This window comes from Eriocheir sinensis, chromosome 33, assembly GCF_024679095.1.
Source record: "Eriocheir sinensis breed Jianghai 21 chromosome 33, ASM2467909v1, whole genome shotgun sequence".
NCBI classification, from domain to species: domain Eukaryota; kingdom Metazoa; phylum Arthropoda; class Malacostraca; order Decapoda; family Varunidae; genus Eriocheir; species Eriocheir sinensis.
The window spans coordinates 5,478,636-5,493,635 of NC_066541.1; the positions used below are offsets into that span (position 1 = coordinate 5,478,636).

The following is a 15,000-nucleotide window of genomic DNA, read 5'->3' on the forward strand; positions in this document are numbered from 1 at the left end:
TCTCTCTCTCTCTCTCTCTCTCTCTCTCTCTCTCTCTCTCTCTCTCTCTCTCTCTCTCTCTCTCTCTCTCTCTCTCTCTCTCTCATCCGGGCGAGCGGCATAAATCTACCTGCCTGGACACCTGGCCGACGCTTCCGCGCATCTAATTAACTTCTTGGGCCCACAAGGGACGAATTTTACTCTTTTAAGAAACTTCCCCAATTATGTTTTGGAGCGCCAGTTTTCTTGTCTTTTTCAGGGGTGGGTGGAGGGAGGTAAGGGAGAGTAAAGGAGAGATGGAGGCAGGGAGAGGGATAGGGTCAAGAGACGAGAGGAAAGGAGAGGAAGACTGGGGTAGAGAGAGAGAGAGAGAGAGAGAGAGAGAGAGAGAGAGAGAGGAGAAGGGTGATTAAGAGGGTAGATTATGCTATTTCATGTTCCCTCCTTTTCTTGATTTTTTTTTTTTTTGTCAGTGGGTCCATAGTCTCTCTCTCTCTCTCTCTCTCTCTCTCTCTCTCTCTCTCTAGCTCTCTCTCGCTCTCTCTCTCTCTCTCTCTCTTATGACACTCCCCTCTTGCGTGAGTCGTGCTGGAGAGCATGAGAGAGAGAGAGAGAGAGAGAGAGAGAGAGAGAGAGAGAGAACAATCTCTCTCTCTCACTTTATCCCTCACCTCGCCCATTACTCCCTCTCTGTTTTCCTTTCTCCTCCTCCTCCTCCTCCTCCTCCTCCTCCTGGTGAAATTCTTCGAAGAAAATAATATAATAAATAATTCGCAACATGGCTTCCGTAGTAAACGTTCGTGTTTGACTAAATTACTTGATTTTTTTCATTATATTTTTGAGGTGTTTGATGAAAGCAGATCAGTAAATATCATATATCTGGATTTTCAAAAGGCATGTGATAAGGTCCCCCACCAACGATTGCTCAGCAAACTATTGGCGCACGGTATCTCGGGTAACATTCATAATTGGCTTGCGGACTGGCTCTCTGAGCGGAAGCAGAGAGTAGTTCTAAACGGTGTTACATCTAACTGGCTCGATGTCAGAAGCGACGTACCTCAAGGATCAGTGCTTGGCCCCATGCTCTTCTTAATTTATGTTAATGATATCGATGATGGGCTCACTTGCAAAGTATCAAAATTTGCTGATGACACAAAAATTGCTAGTAAAGTAACTGCGACACTCGACGAAGAAGCTTTACAATCAGATCTAGATCGACTTGCACGTTGGGCCAATCAATGGCAAATTAAATTTAACGTTGACAAATGTAAAGTGTTGCACATCGGAAAAAATAACAATCGCGTTCGGTTCGTAATGAATGGCCAACAACTTTCTGCAGTAAATAAAGAAAAGGATCTTGGAATCACTATATCAAGCGATTTAAAGCCCGGTCAGCATTGTTCAGAGGTAGTTAAAACTGCAAAAAAATTGGTTGGCTTCATCGGACGAGTCTTTAATAATAAATCGGAAAAAGTAATATTAAAACTGTATAATTCGTTGGTTCGACCCCGTCTAGAGTACTGTGTATAGTTTTGGTCTCCCTATTATAGAAAAGACATAGAAAAGTTGGAACGGGTTCAACGAAGAGTAACAAAGATGATTCCTAGGTTGAGAAATTTATCATATGAAAAAAGGCTTAAAGAAGTAAATTTATTCAGCCTATCAAAACGAAGAATGCGAGGCGATCTAATAGAAGTGTTTAAAATGTTTAAAGGATTCAGTGATATTAATGCGGAAGATTACAATTGATCGATCAAATAGAACAAGAAGAAATCACAATTTGAAGATAAGTGGTAAAAGATTCTCGTCGCACGAAGCTAAACACTTCTTCAATCGAGTTGTTAATGTTTGGAACTCTCTACCCTGTGATGTCGTTGATAGTACAACAGTTACGGGCTTCAAGAATAGATTAGACAAGTATTTTTAATCCAACCAGCAACTAAGATATTACTCATTGTCGTAATAACGTTACGTTCTTTCGAATACTGGTGTCCTTGTCCGCTTTTATCGCCCGGTTAGTGGTAGAAGTAGTGGTAGTTCTTTCCTCTTTCCTACATAAATTCCATGCAGTTTTTCCATGCTGCATGGTTCTTTTTCCTTTCCTGCTAGCTTTGGCTGGAGGGATGGGGGGGTGGGGAGGAGCCTTCGCCTTTGCTGTCCTTCATCTTCCACCTTTGATTAGATAGTTAGTGTAGCTTGTCACAAACAGCCTCGTAAGGACCAGCTGGTCTACTGTTGTTTGTTCTTCCTTTGTGTTCCTTTGTGTTCCTCCTCCTCCTCCTCCCTGATAAGCTTCCTCCCCTCATTCTCCCCTTAACAAAAACTCCCCTTAATGAGGAAAGGTAATGGACGTGATGGACAGGTGGCAAGTGAGAAAGGCAGGAAGGGGGGAAGAAAGGGAGAAAGGAACGAAGAGACGGATGAAGGAAGGAAGAGGAGGATACTGCGATGATTTGTAAGACATGTGTATGGGATTAAATGAGGAAAGAAGAAAGGAAGGAAAGAAAAAGGAAAAGAAAGTGAAACATTATAAAAGAGATAAAGATATAAAAGGAAGGTGAGAATGAGTGTATTAAAGAAAGAGGGAGAACGAAAGGATGAAAGAAAGAATAAAAGAGAAAAAAAATAGGGAGAAAGACAGCACAGAAATAAAGAAAAGAAAGATATATATTTTTTAAAGTATTAGCTTGACAGATGTATAAGAAGAAAGAAAAATGAGAGAAAGGGAGAAAGGAAAATAATACAGCCTAACATGTGAGGAAGAAGGAATAAATAAAAGATAAAGGGAAAAGATAGCAAGGCGAAACAAATGTAGAGAATATGAGAAAGACATCGTTAAGGAAGATAGAAGAGGTAACGTCAAGGAAGATAAACGATGAACAAGGGAAAGAAATATGGAAAGAAAACAAAAAGCAAAGATGGAGAGATTATAAAGGAGGAAAATAAGATGAGTAAAAAGGAAAGAAGAAAGAAAGAGAGAGAAAGAGAGCAACATTCTTTTCTCTCGTTTAACCAAAGGGACGGTGGATAATTTGGGAGGAGGAAGAGGAGGAGGAGGAGGAAGAGGAGGAAGGCAAAAGGAACGAATGAAGTAAACAGTTTCTCTTAATTTGAACATTCTCTCTCTCTCTCTCTCTCTCTCTCTCTCTCTCTCTCTCTCTCTCTCTCTCTCTCTCTCTCTCTCTCTCTCTCTCTCTCTCTCTCTCTCTCTCTCTCTCTCTCTCTTCCATATAGTTTCACCCCAGAATTTTTACACTGCTCTTTTTTAATTGGGTTTTCATTTTTCTCTTTCCTTCCATTCACCTTTTTGCAACTTCCTTCATTTTTTGGTTTATTTACTTTTTCGTTTTATTTATGTCCGTCAAGAGTTTTATTTTCGTTTCAGTTTTCGAAGCTTGTTTTTTTCTTGTATTTTTTTTTATTATTGGTTGTTTCCCTTTCCTCCTCCTCCTCCTCCTCCTCTTCTTCCTCTTCCTCCTTTCGTGCTCTTCGTCCTCCTCTCGTCTTCTTCCTCCGTCCTCCTTGTTCTTTTTTTTATCCTCATCCTCATCCTCTTTTACGTTCTCTTCCTATTTGTACTCCTCCTCCTCCTTCTTCTCCTCCTTATCTTCCTCCTCCTCCTCCTCCTTCTTCTCCTTCTTCTTCTCCTCCTCCTTATCTTCCTCCTCCTCCTCCTCTTCTTCCTCCTTCGTCCTCTTCTTCCTCTTCTCGTCCTCCTCCTCTTCCTCCTCCACCCCCTCTTCCTCCTCCTTTCGTCCTCTTCGCCATCCTCCTCGTCCTTTCCCCGGCTCTCTCACGTCCTCTTCCTGTTTATCGTCGTCGTCGTCCTCCTCGCCCTCCTCTATCTCCTCTTCCTCCTCCTTCTCCTTTTCCTCCTCCTCCTCCTTGTCCGCCCACGCACCCTCGAAAAAAGGTGGAATTAAGAGGAGGATGAGGAGGAGAAGGAGGAGGAGGAGGAGGCTATGGTGGAGGTAGCGCAAAGGAGAATTCTTATGCTGCGATTCAGGATGGGCGGGGCCGTTTGAGGAGGAGGAGGAGGAGGAGGAGGAGGAGGAGTTATATAGCACACCCACTACTACCACCTCTCCTCCTTCTCCGTCCCCTCCTCCTCCTCCTCCTCCTCCTCCTAGTGACCCGTATCGAGCTGTCGTTGGTTCTTTGAAAAGTGTTGCAGGAGCCTCTTAGGAAGACCTCCTTCTCCTCTTTTCCTCCTCCTCCTCCTCCTCCTCCTCCTCCTCCTCCTCCATCTCTTCTTCTGTGTTGTTTTTTCTTTCTAATTTATCTTCCTCCTTCACGTTTCCTCTGTTTTCTTAATCTGATTCTTTTGGTTGTCTTCCTCCTCATCTCCTCTTTGTCTTTCCCTTCCTCCTTCTTTTCTTTGTCTTTCTCCTTCTTGTCCGCTTGCTCCTCTTCATCCAAACTCTTCTTCTCTTGCTTTTATACTCTCGTTTCTCCTTTCTTCTCCTCTTTTTCTCCTCTCTATAATACCCACGATTTTCACCTTTCTCTCCTTTTCTCTTCTTTCCTTCCTTTTTCTTCCTCTTTTTTCCTTTTCCTTCTGTTTGCACAACCTCACCGCCCTTCCATCCTCTCTTCCCCATTGTATTTTTCTTTCTTCGTTTCCTTTCTTTCCTCCCTCCTCTCTCCCCTGCCCTTTCTGCCTCCCTTCTCTCCCTTCCTTCCCTTTATAACCTCACAAACACCTCTCTTCCTCTATCTTCCTTCTTCCCTTCTCTCTATCCTCCTTTCTTCTCTCCCTTCTTTTTTTCTATTTCTTCACAACCTAAGAAAGTAATCTCCTCGTATGTCTGTCTCCTCTTCTTTTCCTTTTCTTTCCTTCCCTTTCTCTCTTCGTTCCTTTACTCCTCTTCACAACTTCAGCTCTTTATCTACCTCTCTTCGTCTGTCTCTTCCTTTTCTTTCCTTCTCTCCCTTCCCCTTCTCTCTTTCTCGCTTCCCTTCTCTTCACAGCCTCAAAACTTAATGCACCTCTCTTCATCTGTCTCTTCATTTTTTTTTTCTCTTCACCCTGCCCCCCCTTTCTCCTTCCCTTCTCTCCCTTCCCCCTTTTCCTTTCTCCCTTTCCTCCTCTTCAAAACTTTAGAACAATCTACCTCTTCATCTATTTCCTTTTCTTTTCTTCCCTTCACCCCCTGTCACTTCTTCCCTTCTCTCTTTTCTTTTCTTTCTCCTTTTTCTTCCTTCCCACCTTCTCACAACCCCATAGCCTTATCTGTCTGTCTGTCTATCCATCTCTATCTATCTCCCTTTCTCTCCCTTTCCTTGCTGCTAAACCCTCCCATCAACGCATTATGGGGCTTAGTACGCCCTTTTTCTACCCTCCCTTTTCCCGTCCCATTTTGCCCACCCTATCAGCCTCTATACCTTCTCCCTTTCTCTACGTCCCACTAGAGTGCTTCATCTCCCTTTGCCTTAAATCTGCTCCCTTTATGGAAACTTCAGTAGCAGTTGCGTCGTGAAAAATTAGAAATGAAGAACGATATTTTTAGTTTCTTGCTATTTTTGGTTTGCGTTCCATAATTTTTGTGTTTGTTTTTGTTTTGATGTGATAGAAAGTGAGTTTTGAGTCAGGAGGAATGAAGGGAGGGAGAGGACGTTGAGGGATAGGGAAAGGATAGACTGGGGAGGTGAGGAAGAAAGGCAAATTTATGAAGGAGGAAATAAGAGGGAAAAGAGAAGGAAAAGGGAGAGAAGTTTCTGACGTTAGTGGAATATTTATGAAAAATCTGTCACCGCTGTCTCTCTCTCTCTCTCTCTCTCTCTCTCTCTCTCTCTCTCTCTCTCTCTCTCTCTCTCTCTCTCTCTCTCTCTCTCTCTCTCTCTCTCTCTCTCTCTCTCTCTCTCTCTCTCTCTCTCTCTCTCTCGTTTTTTACCTCCTAACAAGTGATTTATTCTTTCTTTGTCGATCTGTCTGTCTGCCTGTCTGTCTATGTCAGTGTGTCTGTGTTTGTCTGGATAATTGTTTGTTTGTGTGTTACTTTTGTCTGTGTATGTATGTGTGTATGTATGTGTGTATGAATTAATAAAACTGTGTGGTTGCAGACGCGCGCACACACACACACACACACACACACACACACACACACACACACACACACACACACACACACCTATTAACATCACCCCACGTGTTTAATCACCTTTCTATCAACCTCTTTGCTATTTATACAATCAAGTGTCTCTCTCTCTCTCTCTCTCTCTCTCTCTCTCTCTCTCTCTCTCTCTCTCTCTCTCTCTCTCTCTCTCTCTCTCTCTCTCTCTCTCTCTCTCTCTCCATATTATCTCCCTTCTCTTTAAATCCACCACCACAAGTCAGTCAGGGGGGGGGGGAGAGAAAGGACAAATATAGGATCTTTTGTCTGTTGAAATGGAGCTATTGGGAGAGAGAGAGAAGAAGAAGAGAGAAAGATTGTGTTGAGATTGCTAATAGCTCAAATATCTCATTAGTTTCCTCTCTCTCTCTCTCTCTCTCTCTCTCTCTCTCTCTCTCTCTCTCTCTCTCTCTCTCTCTCTCTCTCTCTCTCTCTCTCTCTCTCTCTCTCTCTCTCTCTCTCTCTCTCTCTCTCTCACCTAAAAGTAAACAAACAAAACCCGGCCCGTGTGTGCTAAGGGCTTGGCTGAGGGAAGATTTTCTTGACTTTTCTTCCTATTTTCTTTGGCCTTTCTTCCTGTCTTCTTTTGGTTCGAGTTTTCTGGTTTGGCTCCTTTGTTTTCTGGTTCCTCGTTCATTTGTATTATTTGTTTTTTGTTTTTTTCTATTGTTTTTTTACTGTTTCTATGTTCCTTGTTTCGTTTACATTCCTTGTCTTATTTCTCTTCTACGTCATCTTTTTTTTCCTGGTTATTCCTTTTCTTATTATTATAGTTTCCCCATTTTTTTTTTCGTCTAACTCTTCATATATTATATTTCTTTATCTTCTTCCTCCTGTTCTTTATTCCTTTAGTACCTCTTCATCTTTATTTCCTTCATCGTCTTTTCCTTCGTCTTCTTCCTCTTCTTTTTTTCTTTTTCCTCTTCTTTTTTCTTCTCTTCTCCATCTCTTCTTCTTTTTCTTTTTCTTGTTTTCCGTCTTTTTTCAACATTTTCTACCTGTCTATTTCCATTTTTTTTGTCTTTCCAATCATCGTCATCGTTTTTATCATCATCATTATTTTTTCTTCTTTTTCCTTGGCATTATCTTCGTCTTCTGCTTTCTCCTCTTTCTCAACATCATCATCATTATCCTCATCTTCTCCTTTCGTTTTCTTTGTCTTCTCTTCCTCCTCTTCCTCCTCCTCCTCGTCCTCCTCAAGTGCCACGAGGATCAAGAGTGTCATTGATTCTACTATGTGAGAGGTCTCTCTCTCTCTCTCTCTCTCTCTCTCTCTCTCTCTCTCTCTCTCTCTCTCTCTCTCTCTCTCTCTCTCTCTCTCTCTCTCTCTCTCTCTCTCTCTCTCTCTCTCTCTCTCTCTCTCTCTCTCTCTCTCTCTCTCTCTCTCTCTCTCTCAATTTACTTCCAAACGATGCAGATACAATTACAAAACCTCCCCTCTCCTCCTCCTCCTCCTCCTCCTCCTCCGCCGCCGCCGCCTTCGCCTCCGCCTACACTTTTCTCCTCCTCCCGTTTTCTTTAAGTTATTGCATGACGTCACGGTTGCGTCATGGGATTATTCAGGGGACTTAGAAATGCATTATCGATTTAGTCTTCCCTTCATTCTTCAAGTCATAAAGAAAAGGCGAAAAGTCAAAGAAATCGGATAGCAAGGTTACGGCTTTCCTTTCTCTCTCATGTGTTACAGTCCGGGTGGTTGGTACTGGAGTTCGTTCTCTTTTCTTTTTTTTTTTTCCTTTTTTTTTATTGTTGTCTTGCCAGTAATTAGAAGAGCTGAAGTGATTGGTCTCTCGCTTTTATTGACAGCCTGCCACTCTCTCTCTCTCTCTCTCTCTCTCTCTCTCTCTCTCTCTCTCTCTCTCTCTCTCTCTCTCTCTCTCTCTCTCTCTCTCTCTCTCTCTCTCTCTCTCTCTCTCTCTCTCTCTCTCTCTCTCTCTCTCTCTCTCTCTCTCTCTCTCTCTCTCTCTCTCTCTCTCTCTCCTTCATCCATCTCTATCTCAGCATCCATCAGTCTGGGTAATTGTTTCTTGATTACCCTAAGAGAAAATGATGCACTCACCTGATTGACTCAAGAACACCTCCATTACCTTGTGATTGGCCTCATTAAGATTAATTAACTAGGACACAGGTAATTGGCACAGGTAGCGGGACCGTGTATACCTATAAACGCTGCCAACCTCATTATACCTGTAATTACTGGAAGATTAACGACGGGCAGAGATAACAACTCCTATTACGACAACAACAACAACAATTAGAACAACGACAATAATAAAATACGGTGCAGTAATTATAAGGTAGTTAATCCCAATTCTGGTATTTACTGAACTATCGGTAGAAATGACATTGTTCTACTACTACTACTACTATTACTACTACTTCTCATACTATCACTAAGACTCTAGTAACGATGACTTGACTCTTTTATTTTCCTCTAAGCTGACAAATTAGGGCGAGAGAGAGAGAGAGAGAGAGAGAGAGAGAGAGAGAGACTCTTGGCTCATTCTAAACACAAACAAGGCGACCCAAGATTAGGTTGTCCTGAGCGGGCCCTGAGAGAGAGAGAGAGAGAGAGAGAGAGAGAGAGAGAGAGAGAGAGAGAGAGAGAGAAAAAAAAAACAAAGCTCTCCCTTAAGGCATATCACCCTTTCTCAAAAACCTATTAAAAGGCTGGAGGGGAAGGAGAGGAGGAAGAAGGGAAGGGAAAGGGGAGGAAAGAGGGTGAGGAGGAAGGGGGATGGGGAGCGAAAAGGGGGGTGTAATTACCTGTTTATGTCAACAAGTTTATGAGCTGAAGGTCGCCAGAGGTCAGGGTTCATGCTTGCCTGGGGGCGGGGGGGGGGGAGTGGAAGTTCAGGGAGAGGAGAGAAGCAGGGAGCACGAGTAGGAGAGGAAACAAGATTGATCAGGGAGAAGGGAGTGGAAAACGCTAAGAAAGAGAGGAGTGGAAGGGGCCGGAGGGTATAGGGGAGGGAAGGGAGGAGAGGGGGGGTGGCAGGTCAGGGAGAGGGTAGCAGCAGGAAGCATAAGAGAGGAACAAGATTGATCAAGGAGAAGGATGGACTCAGTAGGAAGATGAAAAGAAGAAGAAAAGGAGTTGAGAGAAAAAAAAGTGAATAACAGTGAAGATGAAAAAGATGAGAAATATTAATATATATTAAGAAAAGGGAAGAGGAAACAGAGATAAAGAAGAAGAGGAAAAAGAAATGAGAAGAAGAGAAGTACAGTGAAGAGGATATAGAAAAGAAGAGGATTAAGATGAGAGAGGAAAATAATTGTTATGAGGAAGAAAAGATATTAGAGAAGATACAATAAGCGGAAAGACATTTAAGAATTGTGAAGAGGAAAAAATATATGAGAAAAGTGAAAAATAGTGAGGAGGAAAGAGAGGAGAAGTAATAGACGGAGGGAAGGGGGAGGTAAATGGAAGAGCACAATGGGATAGGGGATGGATGACCAGAAAAAGGAATGGGGAAAAAACAAGAGAAAGTTATCGAATATGGTGAAAAGGTGAGGGGAGGACAACACTAGGGAAGAGGTGATAGGAAGGTCAGATAAAGAAGGGGAAATGAGGGAATCAGTAGGAAGTTATTGAAGGTAGAGAGAAGGTGAGGGGAAGGAATGCCAGATGAGGGAAAAGGGAGGACACCAATAGAAGATGGAGGGTAGAAGGGTGAGGAGGAGAGGAAGCAATTGGGAAGGGGTAAGAAGAATGTCAGAAATAATGAGGGGAAGCAAACAGTGGAAAAGCAGTGATGGATAGTTGAGGGAATGGACGGGGAGGAGAAATTAGGGAATCGTAGGAAGTTATGGAGGGTAGAAAGGAGGTGAGGGGAAGAGAAACTGGGAGAGAGGGAAGGGAATTGCAGAAGATGGAATGGGAAAATTGAATATCAGAATACGGAGGTGAAGGGGAGATAAGGGTAAAATAATGTGAAAAAAGAGGGAATGGCAGATGGGGGCGGTAGGCTTTCGTGGCCCCAGTCCGTTGCGGCGCAGGCAAGTGTTCATAGAGGCGCCATCTTGCTTGGCTCTTTTAAAGAGAGAATCTAAAGTCCGGGTGGGAAGTCTTAATCCACTCGGCGGTGACTGAAAAATCCCAGCTTGTGGCACCGGGCTGGGCGGGAACCCACGTCGTCCTGGACACGGCGCCGTCACGCTAACCACTTAGCCACCGCCTCCCCATTGGGAGTGATAGGAAAAAGTATTAGGAAAGAGGTCAGGATGAGGTCAAAGAAGGAGGGGAAATAAGTGAAAGGTCATTTTTAAGGTACAAACTTTGGGAGATAGAGGGGGAGGGGAGGACCAGACCAGTGAGGGATGAGGAAGAGGGTAAAGGTCATGATGGCATGGGTAAGCGAGAGGGAGGGGAGGGGAGAGAGGAAGAAAAGGTCATGGTGTGGAGAGGGAAGGGAAGGGGGTGACGGGTATTTCTGGTCGTACGGAAGTGAATTTTGTCATTGTTTGTCTGCATCTCCAGCGCCGCCACCTCAACCTTTACCACCACTACCACCATCACCACAACCTCCACCACCATCACCACCACCACCACCTCCACCACCTCCACCACCACCAACAGCAGCAGCAACACTAGCACACGGATATACCGGAATGTTTAAATGTCAACCTTGGTATAATTTTTCACTGTAAATATCACTGTCTTGGTACACGGAGAGAGAGAGAGAGAGAGAGAGAGAGAGAGAGAGAGAGAGAGAGAGAGAATATCTTTATATTGGAATTACAAAAATCATTAAAATATATTTTTTTCCTATCTGTCACAACGGAAGGAACAAATTTATCAACATATACATGCATTCATAATTTTCTTTATAATGGAACTGCGAAAACCACAACTCAACTTTCCTTTCTCCTACAAGAAAAACACTTATTGACCTGGATTTACACTGATTTATATAAAGTTACATCTTTATAACACTGTTTTGCGAAAGACCGTAACATCATTTTTTTTTCACATCTATGATACTTGGAATTATGCAAAAAAAAAAAAAAAAATCTTTAATCTCTCTTATAGATGGAGAAAGACATGTATTTACCATCAATCATATCTGTATTACACTTATATGACATTTATTACTTTTGTCTTTGTGGGAACAGCGATTAGCGGGCTTTTTTTTTTTTACACCTTTTTGTTGTTGTTGCTGCCCTTAAGCCGTTTCCTTAGCTGTAAAAAATAATAATAACAATAATAATTACGGAAGATGCTAACAAACATCTTATCTCCTTCACAGCGGGACGAACTTTACCAATCGAAGGAAAACGGAACTATACAACCGGCAAAGGAATAAAAGGTATGTTTGACTAGTACACGTTGACCTAACCTTGACTTAATACATTTTGATCAGACACAATCAAAGCCCCTGTTTTCAGACGCTTTCGACTCTCACAACAGACATTTCCAAAGGCCTCAAAAGAGATTAGTCTGGTTCTCATGGGTATTTCTCAATCACAGGCTTAAAGAGAAGTAGACATGTAATTAAAAAGCAAAGAAAGGGGAAGTAATTACGGAAAAAAAAGAAAGAGAAAAGTGGAAAAGTTAAAGTTAAGAGAAAAGTGGGATTTTATAGGAAACGAAAAGTGGAAAAAATAGAGGTAAGATAAAGTGTGATTAAAGAGGAAAGCAGAAAAATATAAAAGTTAGAGTTAAGAGAGAAAAAAAGAATAACGACGAAAGCAGGAAAGTGGAAATGTTAGGTTAGGAAACAATATGAGGGGCAAAAAAGCAGTTAAGAGGAAAAAGTGGAAAAGTGAGACTGAAGCAAGGAGAAAGGACAAGAGGAAAACAATGAGGAAAAAAGAAATAGAATGGAGGCTTTTGTTCGCAGCAATAAGCGGAAAGAGAAATGAAGAATTGTGAAGAGCAAAAAGAGACGAGAAGTGAAGAGGGAAAAATAAGAAGAGAGGAGAATGGAAAAATCATTAAGAGTAAAAAAAATACGAGAAGATAAGTGAAGAAAAGTGAAGAGGAAATGCAAATAAGAAAAGAAGAGGAAGAAGAGATGGGAAAAAGAAGAGAAGTGAAGAATAGTGAAGAAGAAAAGGAGGCGAGAGAAGAAGAGATAAGATGAGAAAAGTGAATGGCAGTGAAGAGGAAAAAGAGAAGAGGAAACATATGAGAAGAAGAAAAAGAAGAGTTATGAGAGGAAGAAAAGAATAGTGAAGAGGAAAAAGAGAAGAATAGGAAGAGTATAAATGAAAATGAGTATAGAAGAATGGTGAAAAGGAAAACAAGAAATTAAAGATGAGATGCGAGAAGAAGAATAGGAAAAAGGAAAAGGAAATAGAAGAAAAAAATAGTATAAAGAAAAAGGGAAGAGAAAGAAGAGACGAGAAGTGAAGAAAGGAAGGCATGGAAAGGAAGGGAAAGAGGTAAGAGAAGAAAAGAAAAATGTTTATTGATGAAATGAAAATAAGTGGGAAGAAAATGAGAAGAGGAAGAAGAGAGAAGAAGTAAAGATTAATGAAGAAGAAAGAGATAGAAGAGGAAAAAGAGATAAAAGAAGAAGAGGAAGAAAACAAAACAAGAATAGTGAAGAAAAGGAAGAAGTAAACAAGGACCAATTTTTAACAACTCTTCCTTGCCTCGGAGATTTATAAGACGCTGTGCCCCGAGACAAGACAGACAGACACTCCATGCATCGAGGCCCAGTTTGTGAAGCGCCGAATAAGCGATGCAATTTGGTTCCTGAATGCATTAAGGGCGCGCCGAGAGTTGGGCGTTGGCTGTCTTGGATTCTCTCTGATCCTCCTGTTTCGATTCTCGCCAGACAATCGGAACCCAACCAACGATTCACAAACAACGGAAACCACTACGGGCGTGTGTGTGTGTGTGTGTGTGTGTGTGTGTGTGTGTGTGTGTGTGTGTGTGTGTGTGTGTGTGTGTGTGTGTGTGTTTTAATTCCCCTCAACATCTTCAGAAATAAATGAAACGGTACAAACTGCAAAAAGCCGTATGTGTGTTCCAATTCCCCTAAATAGATTCAGAGGCAAGCGTAAGGAAGCACAAACAATAGCTACCACTATGTATGTGTGTTTCAATTCCACTAAACGTATTCAGAACTAATTAAAACGACACACACACACAAAAAAAAAACAGTATTCGTGTTTCAATTACACTAAACAATTCGGAAGCAGGCGAAACGAAACACAAACATCTGCAACGCTTCAGTGACGCATCTTACTTGCATCTGATGGGGGTAAAATATTTCAGTCTGTTTCATAGTTGCAAAACCTAATGCTTATCCGAAAAACTGCAAAAAATATAAGTTCCACCATTTCGAAATTTATGAATCAGGTCCGAAGCTTAATAAAAGGCATGTCAAACTATATAAAATGTTACTATGATTGCTGTTGGTACGTGGGAATATTCAAATTTCAGTATTTCGAAACCTATCCATCACACCAAGAGCTGTAAACGTTAAAGGTGGCTGCATGCGCTCTACCTGCGTGTGGCTGCGGTGCTTATCTCTGGTCCGTTGGCCCTAATAGAGAGCCTGTGGTGGGTAACAACCAATTACCCGTAACACAGGCCAATGTGAAATCCTGGATTGCCACAGTTTAATCAACACTACTTTTGTTATTAACCATGGAATTATGTTACGGTATATATATAGTTTACACCCTTTTTCAAGTTTTAGATCTCAGTCGAAACTTTGAAGGTGTTGGAGAGAACTTATTAAAACTCCTTCCATTGCACATTATTGATATATTAAAAGTATAAAGCCCGTTTTCTTAATCGCTTTCTGCTTTCACAACAAATATTTCCAAAGTCCACAAAAGAGATTAGTCAGGTTCTCATGAGTGTTTTCACATTCATGGTGCAGAAGCTTTTTCAAACTATCACCAGGCTCACAAAACTACCCATGGAAACACCCACAACCTCTACAAAAACTTTTTTCAAATTTAGGTGTGTAAACCCAGAAATGTTTTAAAATATGTGCCTAAGTTACATTCCTCTTTAAAATCCATAACTGGATTCGAGCATATAAAAACCGGAGTACGAAACTTTCTCAAAACTTGTTAATAACTATAGAAATGTGGGGAACTATATTACACTCTTTCAAAAACTTGTAAATCGCTTTCGAAACTTTGGATGTTACAGTCTCTCCTAAACCTTTTTTTTTTTTTTTTATCTTGGCCGATACAAACCCCGTCTGTGGGAGACGAGGAAACTAACTACTCGGCATATGGCTTTGAAGAGGAAGACAATCTTAACACTCCTCCTAAGTGGACTCAACGCATCCCTTAAAGCGATAAAATGCGTTAAAAGTGTGTTAGAATATAGGTGAGGTGAAACATAATGAAAGGAAATAGAAGAGACAAAAGAGAAAGTGAAGAAGTGAAAATGAATAAAATAGATGAAAAGTGTGACCCGTGGCGGTAGTGGTAGTGTTAATAGTGGTGGTGGTGGTGGTGGTGATGATGGGAATGGTGATGATGGTGATTGAAGAAGATAAGACGACGTTTAAGTATACACCATTTAGTCTTGTCCTTCAGTAAACAGGTATGCAGGAGAGAGAGAGAGAGAGAGAGAGAGAGAGAGAGCGCACCGTGAACTTACCTGTGTAGTTTCATACCATTAATCGAACACCTGCTCGAGACACATGTTCGCTCACCTGCATTCAATCAGCGCCAAGAATACCTGACCTTCCGCGTGTCACTCTTACCTCCCGTTACCTGATGTTACCTGTCCCTCACTCACCTGTTGCCGTACCTGTTTGCTTACCTTTTCCCTTACCCGTTACATGAATCTACCTGGTTATTACTTACCTCTTACTTTTTTTTTTTTCGACTCTAAACTTTACAACACACACACACACACACACACACACACACAGATGGGAGGAGGGAAAAGAAAAGGTAGGAGAATGTATATTGCTTGACATAAAAA

General features: G+C 41.7%; 1 protein-coding gene across 8 annotated transcripts in view; it reads left to right on the forward strand.

Moving 5' to 3' along the window:
- The window catches only part of LOC127006615 (nitric oxide synthase-like protein), a 173,529-nt gene that overhangs the window by 56,747 nt on the left and 101,782 nt on the right, over nt 1-15,000 (forward strand). For 4 of the 8 annotated variants that reach the window (XM_050876720.1, XM_050876717.1, XM_050876718.1 and 1 more), the window contains one exon: nt 11,342-11,401. The exons of the other annotated variants lie outside the window; for them this stretch is intronic. The gene's annotated coding sequence lies outside the window, so the exon portion shown is untranslated. The remainder of the gene's footprint in view (nt 1-11,341; nt 11,402-15,000) is intronic. 8 annotated transcript variants of the gene reach the window in all.